At 39.0% G+C, this 26,253-nt stretch overlaps 1 protein-coding gene across 1 annotated transcript in view; it reads right to left on the bottom strand.

The window, feature by feature from the left end:
* Positions 1 to 26,253, bottom strand: part of PDZD8 (PDZ domain containing 8) — a 141,866-nt gene that overhangs the window by 12,297 nt on the left and 103,316 nt on the right. The gene's annotated exons all lie outside the window — the stretch shown is intronic.

The following is a 26,253-nucleotide window of genomic DNA, read 5'->3' as shown; positions in this document are numbered from 1 at the left end:
CAATGTTTAAAACCTGGGGAGGGCATTCCACCAGGCTAAAACTAGGCTAAAAACGGTTACTAACTACTTCTAACAAAAACCTAAGAATACTACTAAACTGCTAACTATACACACACCACAAAAATTCAGAAACACTAGACAGAAAGCAGCAAGAGGTAAACACCACAAAGAATCCTCCTACTCAAGCTGCAGGCAGTGCGAAGGAACTGAGGGGAATTTAGGTGGTACCATCCTTATATAGCTAGGGAAGGAGTTAAGGGGCCAGAAGGTGTAAGTGCTGCTCATAGGGGTACTGCTAGGCAAAGTTCTCTGGCTTTAATGAACTGGGTATGACACATCTGAGTGGAACACGTCTGCAACCACTTAAAGAAGAACTGAACATTTGGACCAAGGAGTTTATAAGGGACCAAATCAATCCCTTATCTATTGCCAAGGAGAAAATAGGTGATGCAGAGGTGACTGGGTATCCTTCCTCTTAAGTTTCTTTGAATCCAAGGACATCTCTGAGCTAGTCTTCAAGGTAGCCTTCAACAATGAAAAAGATCCCAACTGTTAATGACCAGGTCTCCACAAGGTGGATGCCAGCAAATCCTTTTTCCAAAAGCTAGACTCAGAGCTAGGGCTTCCACTCCTGGCAAGTGCAAGGGGTGAAAGCCCAAAAGACAGTACTGCTTTGTAGAGTGACTTTTACCAAGCAACTACTAGCACCAGGAACGCTAATGAGTTATAGATATCTTGGCTCAGCAAAATACGCACCACTTCTACCCAGATTTTTTTTTAAACTAGGATCTGCCATAATGAAAGACACTAAAAAGCTGAACAAGGCAGAGTATCAGAGCCAATGAACCTGCACCAAACCAAACATGGGAGCAGAATCAACCACTGAGACTTAACTTAATATCAATGTAACACTCCACCTATTAGAGAAAATTTCAAGAGAACAACCAAAAGAAGTTTGAAAGGAAAGAACTGGGGGGTTCTGATCTTCAGCTGACCACAATAAAAGGGAACTGAGGAATGTCTGGGACCCAGATATGCTTACATACAATCAGGTCTGAACAGCTGTTTTCCATGAGGGGCCGTCCACTGATTTCTAGAGGGTTCTGATTCTATTAGAATGTACATAGACTACTGATGGACCTACAGGATTCTAATAATACAGTAAAAGCTGTGTTATCTGGCACTTTACCATCTGAAAAGCTCTATAAACCAGCATTTCTGATCTTCATTGAAAGTCCTGTTTAGTCCAGTTGGCACGGGGCTGGCAGGCTCCCTACCTGGCTCCGGGAGGCTCTCTGCAATCTGTGACATGTCCCTGCTGCTCATAGATGGAGGCGCGGCTAGGAGGCTCTGCGTGCTGGCCCCGCCCCGAGTGCTGGCTCTGCAGCTCCGCTTGGGAAGGAACCACGGCCAATGGGAGTTGCAGGGGCAGCGCCTGCAGGTGGAGGCTGTAAGCCTACCCATGCCTCTGCCTAGGAGCAGCAGGGACATGTTGCTGCTTGCGGGGAGCCTCCCGAGGTGAGCACCGCCTGGATCCGGTGCCCTACACCTTCTCCCGCACCCAAACTCCCTCCCAGAGCCCAGGCCCCGCATCCTCTCCCATTCCCCAACCCCCAGCCCACTCCCAAACTCCCTCTCTCTTAGTTAACTGGAATTTTTGACTTACCAGCACCCCCTCATACCCCCAACATGCCGGATAACAAAGTTTTTACTGTACTTGAAAGAGTTATTTGAAAAGGAGAGATCCTTGGAACATGAATCAAGCTCATCCTTGGTGTGACTGCATTGAAGTTGATAAATACTTCTCATGAAGACATTAAACTGCTCTCATTTACCAAACTAAACCAGATGAATGGATTTCTTTCTGGCAACTTTGAGATTTTCAGAAAATCTAAGCAGCTCTAATGTTTCTGAATTTTTCTTTCAAGATGATACAGGTTATCATCTTGAAGACTTGATCAAGGCAGCTTTCCATCTTGGCTCATCCATTTGGGCACTTAAGAACTGATGGGTGTCTACATTTTAACTTTCTCTTCAGTACCAGGGAAGTGTAAGATATTTCTTGTTGTGGAACAATGTTAAATGTTTCAAAGGGGAAATATAATCTCTAGAGAAAACACAAGAAAGATAACTTTTAATCAGGAGGTTGATTTATATCTCTTCCCAATTTTTCTACAACTCTGAACTTACACTATAGGTATTTCTCTCACTCAAAAATGGAAAACAAGTATTTAAGGAACACCTGTTTCCAGTTTTACAAGTTTGCCAGAGAGGTCTTGTTGTCAATGCAGATTATTGCTCAAATGAGTGAGGGATGGTTCTTAAATTGTGAATAATTAATGCAAAGCACTTTCAGATGGTCCCAAAGACACAATGGTGTAGCATCCACCAAAATACCAACAGTGACACTTCCTGCTAGTTATAGCACAGACCAGTGCTCTTTCAGAGTTCCCAGGGATTTTTTAATCAACTGAACTCCCATACCGCTGTGCCTTACACGTAGCTGCTTCATGTCTTTTTTTGTTATGCACGTTTTTTGGTGTAAATTAAACTGAGATCAAATTTGTGGATGACAGCAAATTTAGAAGGATAGGAAACACTCAAAGATGGAATCAACTTGCTAAATGACAGAGCAGTTAGAACAACGAGGCTGCAGGTAACGCAAGGAAATTACATTTTTTTTTTTTTTTTTTTACTAATAAGTCTTACACCAGGGAGAAAAAATAAACTGCAGATTCTCAAAACCCATTACAGCCAAAAGTAGCTGCACTCCTCATATTAAAGTGAGTTTATTTTCATTTGGTGTCATTAAATATTAGATCTACCATTACTTTTTTTTTCATGTAACCAAACACTATAGTTCCTTAAGTAATGCATGGGATTAGATGGTAGGGAGGGGAGGTTGTCAATGAGAGTATCTCTATATTCGGAAATGGTTCACAGCATGAAAAAGTTAGAGAACCACTGCACTAAATTGTGGTATATCCTGGAATATACCATAAAAAGAGGGGCATGAATGTAAAACAGCCTCTCAAGCATCATCTTGCATATTGTTCATGAAACAATCTGATGATTAGGCGTACATTGGGATGGGAATAAAGAACTGAAAAAGAAATACACCATAAAAAGCCAAATAAAACTTGTTCCTTTTGGTTTTTTTAAATATATATAACAAAGGACACAAACTTTTTATTCAGCTTGGAATTAATAAAGCATTGTGATGTGGTGTCACAAACAAAATTTAATGGGATATAAAAGTGTATGAACATTGATTTCCCTATAAGGGTTTTGGAAGCTCATCATTACTACTACCATATGTGCATTTAAATACATCATGGAACATAACCCTAACTATCACTATTCAGTTTAATAATAGGTCTTTGTTCTGGAAGTAAATTGAAGGAGAAAAATACATTCCTTGTGACTCATAGCTTTCCCCACCCCAGTCTTGTCATTTTGAAAGTCTAACAGATGTTAGCTGCAAGTGAAAATCAAAGTGTTTAATCTTTATGAATCTGAAGAATGCATTTCTCATGCTTAACTTCATAGCTACACATTTACAGCTTAGAAATGCATAGCTTGCCAATATCATTAAAAATATTTTCAAAAGGTGTTAACCAGGATCTTATTTATATTTGCAAATACCTGCACCTATAATTTTGAACACACAATAAACTGCAGATACAAATGGAAGCTACTGGACATCTACCTCCTTGATTTACACCTGTAAAAATGTAGGTAGATGTCTATGTGCTACCATCTCAGCTGCAATTTGTTATAGGGGCAAAACCTGCGCCACTTCTGAGAAGGTGAGGAAAAATGTTTTCAGTATTACTGTAATAGCATAAGTAGGACATAAACTAACCATGTCTTTTAAAGACTCAGTTTATGAATTAAAATTGGGTACAGCTACATAGTTAAGCATCTCTATGTAAGGAATGTAAATAATGCTCACTCACAAAGGTGGACTTGGAAAACTACCTAATCTAATAAGGGCAGTAATATTAGACTTTTGCAGGCATAGTGGTGTTGTCATTTTGACTAGGCTTCCAGAATATCAAACTACACCAAAATGATATACTATGACATACTCAGAAAAAAAGAGAATTTAATTTTCAGTAACTGAAGAATTCCTGTCTCTCTTCAGTTTTACCCTATTTACATCTCTCTCTCTCTCTCTCTCTCACACACACACACACACACACACACACACGAATGACCAGTGGTACAAATTCTTTTAAGACAAAAATCAATGTAAAAAAATATGTCTGGCTTCAACCTACGTGGAGAGAGGCTCTGAAAAATCCCTCTTCAGTGGCTCTGTATAGGTTTCCTGGAAACTTGACATTTTCTTTTGTTGCTATATTGGCCCTTTAGGCTAAATAATCAGCTTTTACAAATGGTGGACATTTGAAATTAACAAAGGTGTTGTTCATTGCAGATCTGATTTTTTTTAACCTCATATAGAAAGATAGGAGCATTTTTACAAATAATTCCTATTAACTAGCCAATGGAATAAGTATTGATTGTTAACTATGTGGCATTTACTGTAATTAGAGGTAATTATAGCTTAGCTGTTATCACTACTGTGGCAAATGTGTATGTCACAAATTGTCCAAACATAGCTATCACTTTCCTTAATTTATGTCAGCTGAAAGCATTTAAGAGATTTCAAAAACTTGTTAACAGTATTACAGCTGATTCCTCTAACTACTGTTAGCATTGATAGGTGCAGCATAATGTAGTTTTAGGGAAAAAAGTAAAGAAATGTGTATAAAGAAGTCTGTAAAACTAGCATTTCTGAATGCAGAGCTGACATGGGGGAATCATATACAGAATCATATACAAGGATTTTATACTAATCATTACTATTGAAGGTCACTATTTGAGAGGCAGTTCCTTGTCTTTTGCTGCCTCAGAAATAATTGTCGGAATAAATTATTAAAGACTGTTGCAGCACATCACCCTATAAAATAAATTGTGGATTGAAACTACCATTTCTTCATCCCTATGCGTGAGTGCAGTCATCCTGGGTCCATCTGCTTTTGTGAATATATTAGAAACTTATATTTCTGGGCCAGAATGGGCTGTGGAAAGGATCAGGGAATGTGAAGCCAATGGCATACTCTCAGATTCCACTACAGCCCACAAAGTCCCTCTAACAGATGCTCTGTTGGGGTCCTGATATACAAGTTAGGAGGGAGTACAGGCTCTCCTCTCTCTGTGGCATGCTCCCAAATCTATGGGGCAAAGAGATATGAATCACTGTTGTTAGAGTCTGAAGTCCTCCTCTGCACTACAGAACACCCCTTGAGGGGGATCCAGTCTGCATGGATAAAGAAGATCCACAAGTTTAGACACGTGAGCCCCCTTCCTTTTCCAAATTGGAGAAAACTCCCCCTGAAAGAAGAACAAGGAGGAAACTACCAACATTTGACTAAATCCTGAGGGCCAAATTCAGCTCTCAAAACACTCACTTTATAGAAAACTATTTAGTACAATTTTTAGAAATAAGTTGGTTATTAGTTTATTAGGCTGAGATTTCCAAAACAGTATATGAGAGTTAGGTGCCCACATCCTACCCAAATTCAACAGCAATTGGCCACTTAACTCCAATTTGTGCCTTTCAAAAACATCCCCTTAATCTTTATATTTCCTTTAATATGTCAACAGATATTTTGTGAAAATATGCTTATAAAAATGTAATTGAAAAGAAAAAAAATGAAAACAGAAAATAAGCAATATATTTTATCTGATTGTTTTATGTATTTTATCTTATAAATTGTACCAAGATTTCTCTTCAGTTTCTGTAATAAAATGATTAATTCGAGCTAACACTTCTGTATCTTTTCTAAATCCCATTCTTTCCATTAAAAACATACATATGATAATTAGTCCGTAGTTTTAGCATACACAATGTTTGATTATTTAATACAATAGATGGTACACAAATGTTATAAAAATTAAGTATACTTTAATTGAAACTGCAGTTAGAAACCAGAGCATACTCAGAGAAAGCAAAGTGTACGGGTAACATATATGAACTCAGCAGGTAACTGAACTGTGCTTATTAAATAGGCTGTTAACAGATGATGATAAAAACCAGGCTCAATTATATGAAGCAATAACAGTGAGTCTGAAAAACAAAGGCACAAAGATATGATCAAAGCTTTCATTTTAAAATAAGGCTTAATGAGCAACTCATGACTGTGCTCTTATACTAGGCTCTTGAACTCCCTTTAGGCTGAGGTAAGAATGCCGATTCCAATATATACAGAGAATTTTCAATTTCCTCTTGTGGGTTCATGATACTAAAATAGCTTAGATTAGCCTTACAGGTATATGATGCAACTTCTACTTGCACAAGTTTCATATCAGTTGGCTATTCCAACTCAGATTTGAAAGTAACTAAACGCTGATCAGAATGAGTTAAATGCCCCAAAACATCAAAAACTAATTTCACTCGCGTATTCAACCACCACTGAAGATGAAACTGAAATGAGAGATTCCCCCATCAAGAAAAAAAAAAAAGGAAAAAGACCCAAACCTTTAAAACTCAGTTCAAGCATTATTATTATATCATTTATCTATTGTTATTCTAAAGGATATGTTCTCACATTTACTTTAACTGTACACTTAGGAACAAAGGAGACAAATCTTGGAAATACTCATCAAGGAAAATGGGACAGAGTAATGTAATGAGTCTTTCACTATTTTTGATGGCTAGGCAAGGGCAAGAAAATGGGAATTCTCCCATAATTTCTAAGATACAGCTGGCTGTGATGTTTTAAAAATATATAGAAAAAATAACTAACGTGCTTTTCTGGTTAAATGTTTCACTTCACCTGATTACTATGGGAATAAGCATCTTAGAAATATGAACAACAACAACTTCATTTTTTAATCCTCTCTTTTAGATTTGAACTCAATTCCTAAATAAGTGCAGAATAGTAAGGATCAGACACAATGCCACACAAGACTGCTACCTCTCTTGTGGCCCACTAAGATTGAATATTTTATTTAAACCAACAGTTTTAGCCCTACTAGTTGCCAGGATAAGCTTCTTCAATGTAAACCAATTCAATGCTGTCTGAATGAACTGAGAACAGAACAACTGTTAGATGGCGATCTGCTCCATTGCCCACTGGTGTTGTACAAATAAATGATACAATAAGCCCATTGAATTAAAATATCATTTTTATCTATCTCACTACTGATCATTTTAGCAGAAATATCCATCTATTTATGGTCAGAGGTTGAGTATAGAGTTCCACACTTTTCACCATGGTAGAATGTTGCATTTGAGCAGGCTAAGGAAATTAAAATTACATTATTCACTTTTAAAATTGTGAATAAACTTCATGTTAATTCATTGCAACACTAGTTTATAGGTCATAAATAATTAATAAACTGTATCTATGGAATATGTTCATAAAGTTTCTTGACTAAAAAGCTTGAAACTTTCCTTGTTTCTATGATTGGGCCCAAATCTCCAAAAGTAGAATTTTTTGTGCTAAATATTTTTTCAGGACCCATGGAACAAAGATCCACATGCTCAGGTTGCTGGACAATTCTCCCTCCATACCAAGGAAACTGACATTTGCAGTATTATAGTTGGTAGAAAATTTTCCATCAGAAAATGTCAATTCATCAAATTGAAATGTTCTTTGAGAACATGATTTTTTTCTAAATGGAAGTTAGTCAAAACCAGCAATATCAAGTGTTTCGAACTGATAGGAATAAGAATTTGGAGTTTTTGTTTCAAAATGAAAAGTCATTTTGAAATATTTATATTGGTTTATTTTATTTATTTCATACTTAATTTTAATTTTAGATTAAAATTCATATGCCTATGTTGTGGCAGAATAAAAATTATAAAATAATGTGAAAAAAGAAGATGGAAAATGTTTGTTCTTCATGTCTAAGGGAATCCCATTGTCTGTTTGCTGGGAAATTAGAGGTTCCAATGACCTTGGAATTACTTGTAAAATAAATTCTCCAATATACAAGTGGGGGGTAGCCTGAAGTAGACTCTCCTGCCCATTCTGCTTAGTGCAGAGAAAGTTTGATCAATAAGAAGAAAACCAAAATTAAAGTGCAAAGCCAACTGGCTTGTGGAAAACTAAAAATTGGGGACTACATTTTCAATTTAACTAGACTTCAGCAGTAAGAGGCATAAAAATTCATGCCAGTACTGAACTCCAGTGAATGTAAAACACCATTTAAAAAAATCAACTTATCAAGCAAGTCTTTTTCGGAAGAAATACTGTGGAATTTCTCTTGGTGCATTATTGCTCTCTTAACAATTTTCCCAATGGTACTTTCTTGTTTAACATTTTAATACACAACTGTGCATGATCCGTTATTCCATACAGTGGCAGAGTCATATTGAATCTCTGGACCATAACCACCATTCATACTTTAGCCCTTAGTGCATTGCCCTTTTGCTTTATTTTGGGGCCATGCCTTCCGTCAGTTCAGCCCTTACTCTGACTCCTGGATTAGATTCAGTGGCTCTAGAGAGGTTCTTCAATGTTCACATTAATATCCTCTGCAGATATGCATCTACCTAATCTGTCATCCACTAACACTTGAGGAAAATTAACACTTTTTGTTCACTCCCCTCCATCTAACTAGCAATCTCAGACACCACAGCAACATCTCGTATCTTCACTGGTCATAAATGAAGGGAGCAAATAACAAAACATTCAAACCCAGTAGTTAACGAGCAATACAGCACAGACCTTCTCTCTCTCTCTCTCTCTCACACACCCCCCCACCCCCGACATGGGGGGGGGGGGGAATCCACCATCAAATCATAATTTTTTAATTTATGTTTTTATACTATATAGTATTTTACATATTAGATTTATTTGGTGTCATTTTTATATATGAGGAGAGCTACAAAAATGCTAAAAGGTTTAGAAAACTTGACCTATAAGGGAAGATTTAAAAAGCCAGCATGTTTAGCCTTGAGAAAAAGACGATTTGAGGGGGTACCTGATAACAGTCTTCAAATCTGTTAAAGGCGGTTATTGAAGACGACAGTGATCAATTGTTCTCTATGTCTCCATGAGAAGTAATTCTTCCACTCTACTCTGCACGGATAAAGCTCAACTGGAATATTGTGTCCAATTCTGGGCACTAAATTTCAGGAAAAGATATGGACAAACTGGAGGAAGTCCAGAGGAGAGCAACAAAAACTATTAAAGGTCTAGAAACATGACCTATGAGGAAAGATTGGAAAAAATTGGGTTTGTTTAGTCTGGAAGAGAGAAGACTGAGGGGGACCAGATAACAGTTTTCAAGTGCATAAAAGGTTGTTACAAGAAGGAAGGTGGAAAATTGATCTCTTTAACCTTTGAGGATAGGACAAGAAGCAATGGGCTTAAATTGCAGCAAGGGAGGTTTAGGTGGGACATCAGGAAAAATTTCCTGTCAATGTAGTGAAGCACTAGAACAAATTGCCGAGGGAGGTTGTGGAATCTCCATCACTGGGTTTTTTTAAGAGCAAGTTAGACAAACACCTATCAGGAATGGTATAGTTATTACTTAGTCCTGCCTTGAGCACAAGGGACTAGACTGGATGATCCCTTCCAGCCTTACATTTCCATGATTCTACCAACTGCAATACCGATTATCCATTAGAATATCAATAAAAAAAATGACCAGTTATGCCAGTTACCAAAGAGCTAACCAAGCAGCCACCAGCAAACCAGTTAGAATACAAATTACCAATTAGAATGCCATTTACCAATTACAATACCAGTCACCAATTACAGTATTTTAATTTTATTTTATATTTTTATAATTTAAAAATGATTAAATCCTAATTTTCCAATAAAAATAAAATACAAATACAGAATAAAAATAAAGTCAAATAAAAATATGCAGTTGACATTTAAAAATATAAAAGTCAAAATAAAATTTTTTTTTATTGAAATGAAACATTTTGATTAACCCAAAATGATTTTCCCCCAGGAAATTTCTAAATTTTTGCTTTTGTTTTCCTCCTGATTTGCAACTTTTTTTTTAATGCTGGAATTTCTGTTCCATGGGAATTCTGAGTTTTGACCAACTCTATTCAGTACCACGGAATAAAAGTTGTGATATTCTTAAAGTACTGTATGTGTCCAGGCTTAAATTTAATTAAACAATTACATGACAACATTAATGGAATAAAAGTTCGTACAGTACTTATGGTTTACTGCCAATAAAGAAATACCGGGTGAAGACAAGACAGTTTTAGAACAAACTATCAAAGCACAAACCCAGATTTCATTAACACTGTTACACCAAATACAAAGAAAAGAGTAAGCTTTCAAAAGTGGCACCTTGGGTTTCTCTGAGATAGGAAGCAATCCAAGACAGCGGCCAGGCTCACTTCGTGTGGGACATTAGGAAAAATTAGAAAAGTTTTATTTTTCAACGTCTTTATTGTTTCATTAACAAGATGAGATGTTACACTCTTATCCTGTAATTGATAGCACATGGGTAGCCTTGCCCATGAAGAGTCCCACTGATATCAATTAAAGGATCAAGGCCTTTTTCTTTCTTTTACTTTTCTTTACTTTTATGAAAACTCTATTTTGTGGTCAATTAATTTTTATATTTTTAAAAACTGATCAGGACAGCTATGCAGTACATCACCATAAATTATAATGTCCTATAAAACTACAGTACAAAGAGGAACAGGAGTACTTGTAGCACCTTAGAGACGAACAAATTTATAAGCTTTCGTGGGCTACAGCCCACTTCATTGTATGCGTAGAATGGAACATATAGTAAGAAGATATATATATATATACACACACACACACGCACATACATATACAGAGAAGATGGAAGTTGCCATACAAACTGTAAGAGGCCAATTAGTCAAGATGAGCTATTATCAGCAGTAGAAAAAAAACTTTTGTAGTGATAGTCAAGATGGCCCATTTAGACAGTTGAGAACGAGGTGTGAGGATACTTAACTTAGAAAAATAGATTCAATAAGTGTAATGACCCAGTCTAAATGGGCCATCTTGACTATCACTACAAAAGTTTTTTTCTCCTGCTGATAAAAGCTCATCTTAACTAATTAGCCTCTTACAGTTTGTATGGCAACTTCCACCTTCTCTGTACGTATATATATCTATATCTTCTTACTATATGTTCCATTCTATGCATCCGATGAAGTGGGCTGTAGCCCACAAAAGCTTATGCTCTAATAAATTTGTTAGTCTCTAAGGTGCCACAGGTACTCCTGTTCTTTTTGCGGATACAGACCAACACGGCTGCTACTCTGAAACAGTACAAAGTAGTGCATATTACAAAATAAGCAGGTACAATTCCACTCTGGAATGTGTTTTATGCTTTAGATTGAGATTTATAGAAGCAATAATTCACCAAAACCCTAATTCCTACAAATGTTTATGGACATGCTTAATTTTTCTACTGAGAGTTGTTCCCTCGAAATCAATGTGACTACTCATGGTAATAAAATCAAACATCTGCAGGATAAGGACCTAACCAAATAAAATACGGACAGACTAGTCAGGCTGATTGGTCTACCATTAAGCAAAAAAAGGGTCTGCAAATTATTTTTTCTCAATATTTCTGACAAGCTTGCAGTAGCAGTCTCAGCTTTACTGAACACTATAAAATTGTACAGAAAAACAGTTTCTGTGACATGAAAAAAATAACTCGTTTAGCAATTATCATGAATTGCTGACACACTCTAAACAGCAATTACAGGAGTTGAATGGAGGAGTTAAAGACAAACCAGGAAGCAGGCAACCTGCATTTAACTTCACAATAATGTCAGAAGCAGGTAAAAAGCAAACCTTCAGTTTTACATGCAGCTCTTCCATGGAGAGCAATTTAGCAGAAACACCAATGTAGCTCTTCTTAAAATGCTCTTACGCATTGACATCCTTTTAGTGTTTATTAAACCCCACTGTGATGATTTCCCTCAGCCCTGAAAAATGGAAAACATTGATTTTTTCCAACTCTGATATCACCTTTTATGTATTTGACAGAAAGAAGGCTTCCTCTAATATTACTTGAACATGACTCAGCTATTATACGAATATTTTGTAAAAACCTCAGGCAAATAGTCTAACAACGAATATTGAGACAGGTTTATTGACACTGGGTATTGAGAAGAGGAAGAAAGTTGAGGGAATCACTTTGGACCACTAATATTATGTGTAAGACAGGACAACTAAATTTGGCCTACTAGGAATTCTTCTTGAAATGAACTTCTTGTGGACTCTCGTGATGGAAAATGTTGATGCAGCAGCTAATTACAGGGGACATCAGAAACCCTTTCGGAAAAAAAAAACTGAGATGGAGAAGGAAAACACGTTCAAGTACATATACAATAAAAATCAGTATAAATTTCAACCCATCCAAACATAGCTTGTAACTGTCCTGATCTAAGAACCATTCATTTTCCAGAAAGAGAATTCCAAAGTCCTCATACATTCAAATCTACTAGAAATATGAAGTCAATACGCTGTACTATGAAATTCTAAGCGACTCAGACAGGAATCAGCACATTTTTCTTTCTACACAGGTAAAATACATTGGTTGAAAATTTTGCCCATACACTTCAGTAGTGAGAATATATATCCTGATCACTCACAGAGGCTTTATTTCAATAGGTCTATTTTTAATAAGGTATTTAGTTACCATTGTCATTATACCAGCATGTGACACAGATACAACTTTCCAAAGAAAAACTCACCAAAGCAGCATTGTGAATTTTTAAAAATAGCTTTAATAGTAAACAGATTTCCAAATGCCCTTGAATTTTTCTACTTTGTTTCTGTTGCTATATATAAACCCTTTCCTTTGTATGTATAAGAACATAAGAATGGCCATACTGGGTCAGGCAGAAGGTCCATCTAGCTCAGCATCCTATCCTCCGACAGTGGCCAGCACCAGGTGCCCCAGAGGGAATGAACAGAACAGGTCATCAAGTGATCCATTCCTTGTCGCCCATTCCCAGCTTCTGGGAAACAGAGGCTAGGGACATCATCCCTGCCCATTCTGGCTAAAGCCATTGATGGACCTATCCTCCATTAATTTACCTAGTTCTTTTTTGAACCCTCTTTATAGTCTTGGACATCACAACATCCTCTGGCAAGGAGTTCCACAGGTTGACTGTACACTGTGTGAAAAAATACTTTCTTTTGTTTGTTTTAAACCTGCTGCATATTAATTTCATTTGGTGACTCCTAGTTCTTGTGTTATGAAGAACAAACAACACTTCCTTATTTACTTTCTCCACACCAGTCATGATTTTATAGACCTCAATCATATCCCCGCTTAGTTGTCTCTTTTCCGAGCTGAAAATTCCAAGTCTTATTCATCTCTCCTCATATGGCATTTGCTCCATACCCCTAAACATTTTTGTTGCCCTTTTCTGAACCTTTTCCAATTCCAAGATATCTTTTTTGAGATGGGGCAACCACATCTGCACACAGTATTCAAGATGTGGGCATACCATGGATTTATATAGAGGCAATATGATATTTTCTGTCTTATTACTATCCCTTTCTTAATGATTTCCAATATTCTGTTCGCTTTTTTACTGCTGCTGCAAATTGAGTGGATATTTTCAGAGAACTATTCACAATGACTCCAAGATCTCTTTCTTGAGCGGTAACAGCTAATTTGAATCCCATCATTTTATATGTATACTTGGGATTATGTTTTCCAATGTGCATTACTTTGCAGTTATCAACACTGAATTTCATCTGCCATTTTGTTGCCCAATCACTCAGTTTTGAGGGATCCTTTTGTAGTTCTTTACAGTCTGCCTGGGACTTAACGATCTTGAGTAGTTTTGTATCATCAGCAAATTTTGCCATCTTACTGTTTACCCCTTTTTCCAGATCATTTATGAATATGTTGAATAGGACCGGTCAGCACAGAGCCCTGGGGGACACCATTATTTACCTCTCTCCATTCTGAAAACTGACCATTTATTCCTACCCTTTGTTTCCTATCTTTTAACCAGTTAGCAATCCATGAGAGGACCTTCTCTCTTATCCCAAGACAGTTTACTTTGCTTCAGAGCCTTTGGTGAGGGATCGTGTCTAAGGCTTTCTGAAAATCTAAATGCACTATATCCACTGGATTCCCCCTTGTCCACATGCTTGTTGACTCCCTCAAAGAATTCTAGTAGACTGGTGACAGAGTAGCTCAAATAAATGTGTTAGTCTCTAAGGTGCCACAAGTACTCCTTTTCTTTTTTTAGTAGATTGGTGAGGCATGATTTCCCTTTACAAAAACCATGTTGACTCTTCCTCAACAAATTATGTTTCGATCAGTTTGCCCGGTACTGAAGTCAGGCTTACTGGCCTGTAACTGCTTCGATTGCCTCTAGAGCCTTTTAAAAAATTGGCATCCCATTAGCTATCATCCAGTCATGTGATACAGAAGCTGATTTCAAGGATAGATTACATACCACAGTTGTGCAATTTTATGTTTGAGTTCCTTCAGAACTCTTGGGTGAATACCATATGGACCTGGTGAATTATTACTGTTTAGTTCATCAATTTGTTCCAAAACCTCCTCTAAGGACACCCTAATCTGGGACAGATCCTCAGATTTGTCACTTAAAAAGAATGGCTCAGGTTTCGGACTTTCCCGCACATCCATGAAGACCGATGCAAAGAATTAATTTAGTTTCTCCGCAATGGCCTTATTGTCCTCGAGTGCTCCTTTAGCATCTCGATTGTCCAGTGGCCCCACTGGTTGTTTAACAGGCTTCCTGCTTCTGATGTACTTAAAAAGTAATAGCAAAAAAAATTTTTTGAGTCTTTGGCTAGCTGTTCTTCAAATTCTTTTTTGGCCTTCCTAATTATATTTTTACACTTTATTTGCCAGAGTTTATGCTCCTTTCTATTTTCCTCACAAGGGCCAAGTCTACACTACCCGCCGGATTGGATCTATCGCGATAAATCGATAAATCGATCCCCGATCGCTCTGCTGTCAACTCTGGAACTCCACCAGGGTGAGAGGCGGAAGTGGAGTCGATGGGGGAGCGGCGGCCGCCGATCCCGTGCTGCGAGGACGCGAAATAAGTGATTCTAAGTCGATCTAAGATACGTCGATTTCAGCTATGCTAGTCTCGTAGCTGAAGTTGCGTATCTTAGATTGATCCCCCCCTCCAGTGTACACCAGGCCTAGGATTTAATTTCCACTTTTTAAAGGATCCCTTTTTGCCTCTCACTGCTTCTCTTACTTTGTTGTTTAGCTACGGTGGCACTTTTTTGGTTCTTTTACGATGTTTTTTAATTTGGGGTATACATGTAAGTTATATCTAAGTATATTTAAGTATATCTTACTAAGGGGCTTAAAATTGCTTTTATGAAGAAGAGGATAAAGTGGATTCAAAGAATAGCTTGAATATATGCTAGTTCAATTTTATTTTGTACCACTAATGTTTTTGTTATACTACTAACATTGCTTTCAGGAGGTTGTTTAATTACTGTAAATTCTTCTCTTTTAAAAAGTAGCTTTACAGATTTTGCTTCCCTGAGAGCCTTCACACAAACCCACCACTCTTTTCGAGGTCCCAGTCATGCACCCATTCAGACCAATAGGAATTTTGCCATTACATTCAATAAGATTGTGGACAGAGCTGACTCTCAACTTGAGCCCATCTATTTCATGTGACAAGCCATAACTACCAACGGTGTTATCAATTCAAATGGTTGAGTACCACTGGTCTCGGACATTTCATGTATTAATAATCTCATTAAGCATTTGTGACAGTTCATTTACTTCTAAAACTTATACGGTGCCATGAAAGAGCTTGAACACGGGAACAAAATGTTCCCTGGTAAAAACAACATTTTTCAGCAATTCATAGGAATAAAATTCTCAGCAGTGTGGTAGTCAAAGTAATGATCTGCCTACATCTGTAAGAGAGAGGCAACATGACTATACAAGTTAATACTGTACACCACTGATTAATACTGTTTTTGTGATTTTTACAGTACACACATCCTACTTTCTCACCTCCCGATGAAAAGCTGCACTCTACTATAAATAATGAAATAGCCACAGTAATACTATAGAAAATAAAGCAGCAAACCTAAATCTCCAACTGACCTGATGATTTTTGCATACTGTTAAATTCATACTGAACTAGTCACTATCAAAAGTAATGAAAACATGTTTAATAAAATTAATCAACATTATTATGATATTAGAAAGTCTATCAATAAACACTGGGTATCAAAATGAATAGTAACTTTAAAAGCTTTTCAAAAAAAGAATAAAATACCCCGACTTTTGAAATTTTGCATGGCTAAAATGACCATAATTATAACTGACATTCTGAAGACTTATATCTAACTATACTTTCAATAATTACTGTTAAAAGGTCAAGATTTGCAATAAACTGTTCACTTTGCATCAATTCAAAAAAGAAAAGACAGAGACCAATGAGTTTCTGAAGATCTTGACTTGATACATACTGCAGTATATATACACACACACAGTAAGAGGTATCTTAGTCAATGGTTGTGTGCCTATTTTTGGTTATTTCATCAAATACAACATGTCAAATCAATTTGCTTATGGTTATAGAGCACAAGTTGCAGCCAGGCAATGAAACAGCAGCTCGCTGTCACTTTTAATTAGAAGCAACCAGAAACAACACACCTGGGGCCAGAGTTTCATATTGTTACTGTCTGTCACTTATAAAAGTTGCAACAACTATATTTGACCTTTACGTCAATCCAATCCTGAAAATTCATTATGTGATGAACAGATTACAATCCATATGAATATTTGCTTTAAAATGCCTTAAAGCATATTTTGGTAGCCATTTCAGAAATTTATTTCCAGACATAAAAAGCACCCTCCAAATTATCAGAAAAACTATTTAAAAATCGAACTTCACATTGGCTATAAATCAATACGCTGTCAAACTTTCTGCCTAACTTCTACAAATACAACCTGAAGAGTTGAAGACTTGCACCCTTGATTTCCCTTGCACAAGTGGATCTTTCTTTCTGAATCATCCATTTCACTGTATAACTTGATAAACAGAAATTAGTTCCCCATAGCGAGAAGTCTGACTGGCAAGAAAACAAAGCTGACATAACTTCAATGTGTTTGAACAGCTGAATGTCATACATATCTAGGATATAGAAAACATTTATTTCAATACACAATCAAAAAAACCCAACTATGTCACAAACTGTACAACCTTTTTTACTTGGGTGTGGGACAGGGCATAACCCTGAAGCTGAACAACCTGAGTTCTGGAAGGAATTCTAAAATAAATATCATATTTACACCACCAATAACCTGTCAAAATAAACCTCTGGAAGTGGTGGAGAAAGGCTATGTTCAGGAATCCCTTCTATGACCCAGATTGTTAGAGCTAAAGGGCACAGAAGGTGGTCAGAGAAGCAAGAAAAGTGAATCTTTCAAGAATATCCTAATCAAGGAAACCCCCAAATCCTAAATCTGCCTACAGCGAAAGTAATCATTCATCCATTATGACTTTTTTTTGCAGTACATATGGGCTCAGGTAGAGTGCAAGGGTATGTCTACACTATATTGTAAGCCCTGGCTCAGACTCAGGTTTGCATCCAAACCCCCTACCATCCACATACAAACATTTTTTACTTGGGCCAGTAAGCTCTCAGGACCAGAGTCCTAGGACCTGCTGGGGGGAGGGTGGGTCTGAGTCCAAGTCCTACTGGGATTTGGGTTCAAGTCCTATTTTTCTGCAGCATGAAAGCAGCTCAAGCTTTGGTCCCTAGATTCGTGTCCGGAGACTCCACCAAGACTATCTTACAACCCCCTTGGCCAGTGTTTCTCAAGCCTTTCTACCCCCAAACTACCCACTTGATTTCTAGGAACTGAAGCAACCCATCCAAGCATTCCAAATGCTGGAAACAAAGTTTACCATCTCCTGCATTAGCTACGGCCTGCAACAAGAAGTGGTCCTACGCCAAACGTGCTGTTAGCTAGCCACAGGAACGCAGCCAGACTCTGGTTGATCTCTGGTGTGAGGCAAGACAGACACTTCAGCAAAAGCACCAGAAAGTATGTTTACCAGGAAATCTCAGAGACAGCTTGTGGCATTGGGGATTCACCGGACCGCTGATCAATGCAGAGAGCCAATCAAGCAGCTCAAGACCAACTACTCTGAAGTTAGGGATAACTACCACACTTCTGGAAACTTCCCATATACCTGCCCCTTCGATGAGGAATATGACTGGGTGCAGGGAACCAGGACAAGCATTGAGCCCACAGTAGTTCACGACTATCTGCTGACCAGAGCTGGCACCCTTATAAACCGCAGGTCACAATTAGCACTGGAAGAGAGCCAGCAGCTGTTAGATCAAGCTCAGGAAGTGACTCTGGTGCTCATGCCAGTCCCTGAGGAGGCTCTGCCAGTGGAGCAGCTACAGCACATCCTAGGTCCATACTCACAGGAGCTGTTTAAGGATGCCCCGGGGGAAGCAGCCCACAGTGAAACAGGCAGCAGACGCAGAAGAAGTGTCTGAGCCTGGTAGGTTTCTACTTCCATATTTGTTAATATACAGATGGGACGGATTTCCAGTTTATGACCCAATGATATTATTAATACAAGCCCCCTGCCACCACTACCATGTGGAATTCCAAATGGATACAGGAAAGCGAAAACAAAAGTTAAACAAGCAGTTAAGAAGGAATTTTTGTCACTCACCCATTGTTAGAAAGATGTGTGTGCGTGTGTGGGGGAAGGGGGTGTTAAAATTAAGAGCCTTATATTGCTTTCCCTGATAGTACACTGTACAAATCAGCCTCGCCAGAGAGTCAGGACTCTAAACTGTAATGGAGGGAAGGGGAGAGATAGGAATATAGTCCACGCGTGCTGTATTAAACATCTGAAATGCACTGGGGGGTTGTATGTCGTCCATGAATACCATATAACGTGTCCAGAAATGTGCTGGGGACGAGGGTGCTCTGTAGTCCTTTATTACAGAAGTATGATCCCAGGGGAGAAAGAAGGGGGTGGTTATTTAGGTGATCGATGCCCTATTATGAGATCTAGCTGTCCCTCAGATCTATATATAGAGCATGGATGCTGTATTATGAGTCCAAATTGTCCAAGAGTATATAGTCAATGGGGGCTGCATTATAGGCCCAAGCTGCATCAGGTCACTGCATGAATGCAGGGACCTATCAGGAAGGCTGTAATACATCTGCAGGCTAACACACCATCCTGCTGATTCTCCCACAAATTTTCAGCCAATCCTATTTGCTGATGATTGCAAACTTTTCCTGAAGCAGGAACTCCAGATGGATGGTCACATTTCTGGGCACTGCCTTCTTATTAGGGCTTCCTCTGTACCTCACTAGACTCCTTGATTAATAGATGTGCTGGTCAGTCACTATAAACCTAAAAAGCTCTTTAGTATACATGACTGGGGTTGCCCCTGCTAGCTTGCGGCAGAAGATCCCTTTGCCATTCAGGAATCTCTTGAACTGTTAGGTTCTCCAGAAAGTTGACTCTTTGAAAGGATTTTAAGACCATAGATAGTAAAACCACAGCAAGTTGTACGCCCCAAGCGGGAAATGGTTTGGAATTTTATAAATAATTTAAATTGATTTTGTAAATTGGACCTTACCATAATGCCTGATGGCTTCCTGCTCTGCCTCTCAGCAGCATCCAAGGTGTGTCTGAGAACTGAATTATTTTTCTCAGAAAATAAAACCAAATGATAGAAAACATCATCTTTTGACCTTGAGATTCCATAGCTACTTTTGCTACAAATAAGTCAAACTTCTTTTTGACATTACTTAGACAACAATGTATTCTTTCATTTGTCTCGGCAGGCCCTTCCACCTCAGCAGGCACTGTCAACCAGGAGCCTGGGGCAGCAGGGGGTGGGAGTTATTCACATATAGTGATCAAGGAAGAAGGGGGTATGTGAAGAATTAATAGTGGACAGCCTGGATAAAGCCAACCAACAACAGCAATACCAACAGGAGGAGGATGCCGGCCAGGCTGATAGACACAGGATGGTGAGTGTAAGGAGAGGCTGGCAGTGCAGTTTCTGGGAAACGAGCAGTGCTTGATGAAGGAAGACCGCACAACAAAAATAAATGATTGAGAGGCTGCTTGTGCTCATGGCAGCAAGACTGCAGGCTCCAGACCCAGCTCCACCTGAAGCTCCCACTCCAGCCTCTGAGTTCCCACCATGCTACCCTGTCCTGAACCATTTGAACAATTTTGTGGTTGGGTGGTCTATGCCACAAGGAATAACACTAGATGGAATGGGCAAATGTACCCTGTTAATTCCTCCACTCCAGTGCCACAGTGTGCTTAAAATATGCTCAAAGGGCCAAAGAGAAGAGGAGCAGGTGACATTCAGAATTAGTTAAACAGAGCTAGAGTGTTTTACATGTACTGTTCACTGTTTTTGTAGTGATTTCACAAGCACTGTTCACTATTTGATGTTTGTAATAATATTTTTTTTCTGTCTTGGGAGTTTGATGGCAGCTGGCCTGGCTATCAGCTTTTCAATATCTCAGTTTTTATTAAATGCATGTCTAGAAATGAAGTGTTTTGTTCACACACAGGTATGGTGTCCGGAGAGCTGTTTACTACAGCTGAACTCCATAACAGCTATCCATAAACAGTGGTTTGAAGCACATGCCCATTTTACAGAACAAAGATAAAAAGTGCCTACAAGGCTCAATATATTCCATCACATCCATAAGTTCAAATTAACAAGAACCATCACCTCTGGTGGGAGGGTGAATGGACACCCCCCTCCCCCCCAAACTGGTAGTATTTTACCCACTCTGTTTTACTGTATTCGTACATGCATCATACATGTACTTTCCCCCCTCATCCATGGGGCCAGGCAAGCACATGATGTGGGTGCACAAAGCACCCTTGATTTCCCTTGCACAAGTGGATCTTTCTCCAATTATGACGTGCACTTTCTGGCTGTGCACTGGTCTAGCAACCCTGCAGTGTCCTGAGCCCACTTCTGACAAAATGGCTCACCTTTGTCCTTGAAGACATTGTGCAGACACAGCAGGCCACAATAATGTGGATGGCATTGATAACACTGGAATCCCAATGGTTCTGCAAACAGCACCACTGGGATTTGAATCTGCCAAATGCCCAACCAACCACCATTCTACAGCTATTGAGGGTGTAACTAAACCTTCTTTTGCCAGGCCCTCTGAGATCAAGGTACAGTTTCATAAGTCATGACAAAAGGGAATACACAGCGTCCCCTATAACAACACTGGGAATTCCATTTATAATACTGTATTTCAGTGGGAACAGCATCCCAGACTGTCCATGAAGGTAAAGTCCCAATCCTCTGAAAACGCTGGCATCAGCTCTTTGCCAATACAGCCCATATTAGTGTCCACGAATTGGCCTCCGTGTCTGACCAAGGTCTGCATAATAATGGAGCAGTACCCTTTAAGGTTTATATATTCATGTGCTCCTTAAGGAGAGCAAACTATGGGCACGAGTCCCACTGATGGCCCTGGAACGCGTTGGAAAGCCCATTTTCTCAAAATCAACAATTACTTCAGAGACACTATTTATATCCACTACCTTTGAGTAAATCACAGCCCTGTTTGCCTCACAAACCTATGCTCCCACAGCCCTCACATTGACTTGCCAACACCAAACTGGTTAGCTATAGACATGTAGCAATCAGGGGTAGACAGCTTCCAAACGGCAATAGCAGCTTGCTTCTGGACAGGTATGGCCTTTCTCACATGTTTGTCCAGATGCTCACAAAGCTCCACAAACATCTGCCTCTTTATGCAAAAGTTCTGGAGCCACTGTTGGTCATCCCAAGTCCACATGATGAAGTGATCTCACCAGTTTGTGCTCATGGACCTACATATAGGTAATGAAGTATCAGCCTACTTATAGGTAATCTGTGGTTATAGCAAGAGTCATGAGCAGGATCAGCTGGTTGGAATCAGACTATCCTCTCCGAGAGGTGCCTTTGGTCAGAAATTAACACTGAAATGTACACCAGCATCTCAAGGATATTCTGTCTGTTTCCTGAAACAGGAGTGTAAGTGCAAGCTGGACAAGTTCTTCCAATAGTGCTTCATCCATGTTCCTGACTCTGGTTGCTGGGAGTGTAAGGACCCAGAGATTGCCTGGCTGGCTCAGATAACTTCCAGTCAAGTGCATCAGGATGGACATTCAGTTTTCCCACAATACACCATGAACCAAGGCCTAGAGAGGCTACAGCTGAGGAGGGCACTGTCATAGTTTCAGGATTAATTGCACTTTTGACCCTTCTCTTGGTCTTCCTCAAGGCCATCCTCTTAAGATTTCCAGATCCCTGCCATCACCTCTCTCGGGTGGAAACCTGTCCCTTTCTTCCTCCAGACTGGGGGCTTAGGCTTACAGTTGCTCTGCATCTCACTATGGTTTTCCCAGCAGGTCTGACCACGGTCCAGCTCCTGTGATTTAACCTCTCTTCAAGGGCTACTACAGTGTACACCAGTTATCAATCAGCCCTTCAACAAAGCAAACTGCATTTATTCTTAAGGTAAAAGCATTACAGAGGAAACACAGAAGAGACAATAAAAGTTTCTACACATGCTAAAAGCTTACCAGAGGTCACCACAACTCCAGCCTAGGCCTCTGGTAGGTGTCAGTCTTTCAAACCTCAAAACTAGGTTTGCCCACTTGGTTACAAGTCCACGTCAGCTTTTAGATCAGGATCAAGAACCCCAATTGGACAGTTCAGCTGTCTTTTTATACAGCTTGGGCCTTTGCATTCTAGTCTCTGAGAACAAGTAATCACCAGTCAATCATCCTCTCCTTGGGGCGTAGCCTCAAAAGGCTGGGTTTCTGCATAATTGGAGTTGTGGAATTTGCCTTAACACACCCCACAGATTCCCCCACTTTAACACTTGTTGTCCCAAAAGTCCATTCCTGTCTGGCACATCTCAATATTGTCTTTTGAACTCTTTACACTTCCTTGCATCCGTGACAGATGTGAGTACAAGGAAGTCTGGGATATGCCCCCACAACCAGGTTTGACTTGTGTCTGTGTAGTGCACCATGGATCTGTTAGTAAGGTTGAGACACCCAGGTCCAGAACCTGTAAACCTGGCCTCACTATACAGCGTGGATGCAAAAGTGTGCATTTAGAAGCACCAAGTCTGCAGACTAGTGTCTCACAGACCAGGGTTTACAAAGCAGTGCAGACATACCTGAGGTTGCACGCTCCAAGACCTTGAAACACTGTACCCAGGCAAAACTGAAAGAGTAGGAAAACCGTGCCGGATTTAAGACAGATGTCCTTTTTTTGTTTTAGTACTTAACCACTGTTTCGTATAATCTAGTCTATGAATATTATCCTTAAAGTAGCAACAACTCTATTGATGATTGTCACATTTCAGGGTGCAATCCAGACCAGTGAGGGCTTATGTCACCACCTGCCCCACAACCTGGAGTGCCTCACAATGCTTTGCTATTGTAGCTCCCAACCTGGGCTGCTCACAAACAGCTCACCAGCATTCAGGTCACACCCTAAGTGTCTGTGTATAGCTGTAGCCCTGGTCCAGCAGTTATGACCCCAGCAGCCTGTCAGCATCACACCAGTCACAGTTTGGCTTCCACCAACCACGTTTACTACTTATAGGGTGACCCCACATGCTCCCAGTCCCGAATTTTCCCCAAAACATGTGTTTTTTCCACTGTCCAGCCCTTTCCTGGACAATTCAGATATGAAAGGTCCATTGCCTCTGTAAAGGGTCAATATTCAACAGTTTGCTGCTTTAACTAGAGTTACCAAACGGTTCAGTTTAAACATAACTCTGGGTTTGTTTAGATTAAAAATCAAATGAGTTTATTTAACTACACAGAGATCGGTTTTTAGTGAGTATAAGTATAAGGTATTATAGTCAGAAATGGTTACAGGAAAAATAAAGATAAAAACATTTTCTAGTAGCTATAACTTAACAAGTTAGACTTGGTTCAAGGTAAAATCCTTCCCACAGGTTCCCAGCAACATGGCTGACCAAATTCTCAGGTCAGGATCTCCCCGCAAAGTCAAAGCACTGGTTCCTTTGTCTTCTGAGGTAGACTAGAGAGAGTGCAAGTATCCTTGGGCTGTTTTTGCCCTTCACTTTTATAGTCCAGTCACCCTTTCAAATGCATTTCTGAGGGTTACCCCTAGATAAAATTCATTCCAGCTGTGAGGATGGGCACAGAGTCTCATAGTGAAAGAGGTTCCATGTTGCTGTTTGCTAAACTGTAGATTGATCTGTTCCTGCCTCCTTTGTTGCCAAAGAATGGCCACTTGACAAGTGTTTGCCAATCAACTTTGATGACATCTGGCTAGAGGTGTCGACTTGTCCTTTTTCTTTGAGAAACAGGCTTAATCCCCTACCCCGACTTGTCTAGTAAACACATTTTAGTCATAATTTCAGCTTATGTTCACAACTCTTAATATGCATTTGTCATAAATATAAAGGGAAGGGTAACCACTTTTCTGTATACAGAACTATAAAATCCCTCCTGGCCAGAGGCAAAACCCTTTCACCTGTAAAGGGTTAAGAAGCTAGGATAACCTCGCTGGCACCTGACCAAAATGACCAATGAGGAGACAAGTTACTTTCAAAGCTGGAGAGGGGGAAACAAAGGGTTTGTCTGTGTGTGTGTGTGATGCTTTTGCCAGGAACAGAAAAGGAATGGAGTCTTAGAACTTAGTAAGTAATCTAGCTAGATATGTGTTAGATTTCTGTTTTGTTTAAATGGCTGGTAAAATAAGTTGTGCTGAATTGGATGTATATTCCTGTTTTTGTGTCTTTTTGTAACTTAAGGTTTTGCCTAGAGGGAATCTCTATGTTCTAAATCTGATTACATCCTGATTACAGAGGTGATTCTTTTACTTTTTCTTTAATTAAAATTTTTCTTTTAAGAACCTGATTGCTTTTTCATTGTTCTTAAGATCCAAGAGTTTGGGTCTGTGTTCACCTACGCAAATTGGTGAGGATTTTAATCAAGTCTTCCCCAGGAAAGGGAGTGTAGGGCTTGGGGGGATATTTTTTGGGGGGAAGACGTCTCCAAGTGGGCTCTTTCCCTGTTCTCTGTTTAACACGCTTGGTGGTGGCAGCATAGGGTTCAAGGAAAAGACAAAGTTTGTACCTTGAGGAAGTTTTTAACTTAAGCTGGTAAGAATAAGATTAGGGGGTCTTTCATGCAGGTCCCCACATCTGTACCCTAGAGTTCAGAGTGAGGAAGGAACCTTGACAGCATTTCATACTTAAAATATGCAAGAACATTAACGATAAGTGTGTTGTTTTAAAGGATACTTCACAAGGCATATTTTGCACAAAGATTATTACAATAACATGCAGAGTGTGACTAAAGGGGTGCTTTCAGTCACAATGATACCCAAGGAAAACGTAATAAAAATAACTACAATACTATGAAGGTTCAATAGCAAAGTGTTCCGATTTAAAACATCTTTTCATTTCTGATTTTTTTTCAGATAGAACCAGGACTTCATAGCTATTATTGACTAACTCAATTACAAAGATTCATTTTTCAAAACTAAGTCATTTTGGGGCTAGCTTGTGATAAAATTCAAATGGAAACATGAGAAATTACCTTAATCAATGTATCATTTAAATCCTAACTCCATCACTTAAGTCATTTTAAAATGATCAAAGTAGTAGTAAAGATACTCTAAGGATAACCTGCAATGAGGAGTCTGATTTGAAGGTTTAAGAGATTACCTCCCTCAATTTCTAAGCGCTACAGTCTGGTCTCAGTTACACAAGTACAAATCTAGATGAAGCCCACTAAATCAAGGATTTACCCCAGTGTGCCTGAGAACAGAATCTTGCTCATACAATTCAGTTATACAACACAAGATTGTGCACAAGTAATAAAAAGGAGAGCTGTCAAATTACATTAGAAAAGTATCTACATGTATGTATTGCTAAGTTTAAAAGCAAGCATAATTTTAGTATTTATTGTTCCAAATATCACAGGACTGATATCTGTATCAGTTCTCAAGCCACTATTTGCTTTATGTCTTGGTTTGAACAGTTCAATTTATCATCTTTTGATTGCAAGACCTTTATCAAAGAAAAACAAAACAAAATATGCTTGTGGCTTGCTTTTATTTTTATGCTGAACCTCAGGCTGATGGTTGATCATCTCTGCAAGTGTGCCTGTTGACATTTAAGGGGGCAGACAAAGTCAACAATACAGCTCCAGCATCAGTCTAA

This window comes from Chelonia mydas, chromosome 7 (genome assembly GCF_015237465.2).
Source record: "Chelonia mydas isolate rCheMyd1 chromosome 7, rCheMyd1.pri.v2, whole genome shotgun sequence".
NCBI classification, from domain to species: Eukaryota; Metazoa; Chordata; order Testudines; family Cheloniidae; genus Chelonia; species Chelonia mydas.
This window is presented reverse-complemented; position numbering and strand designations above follow the sequence as displayed.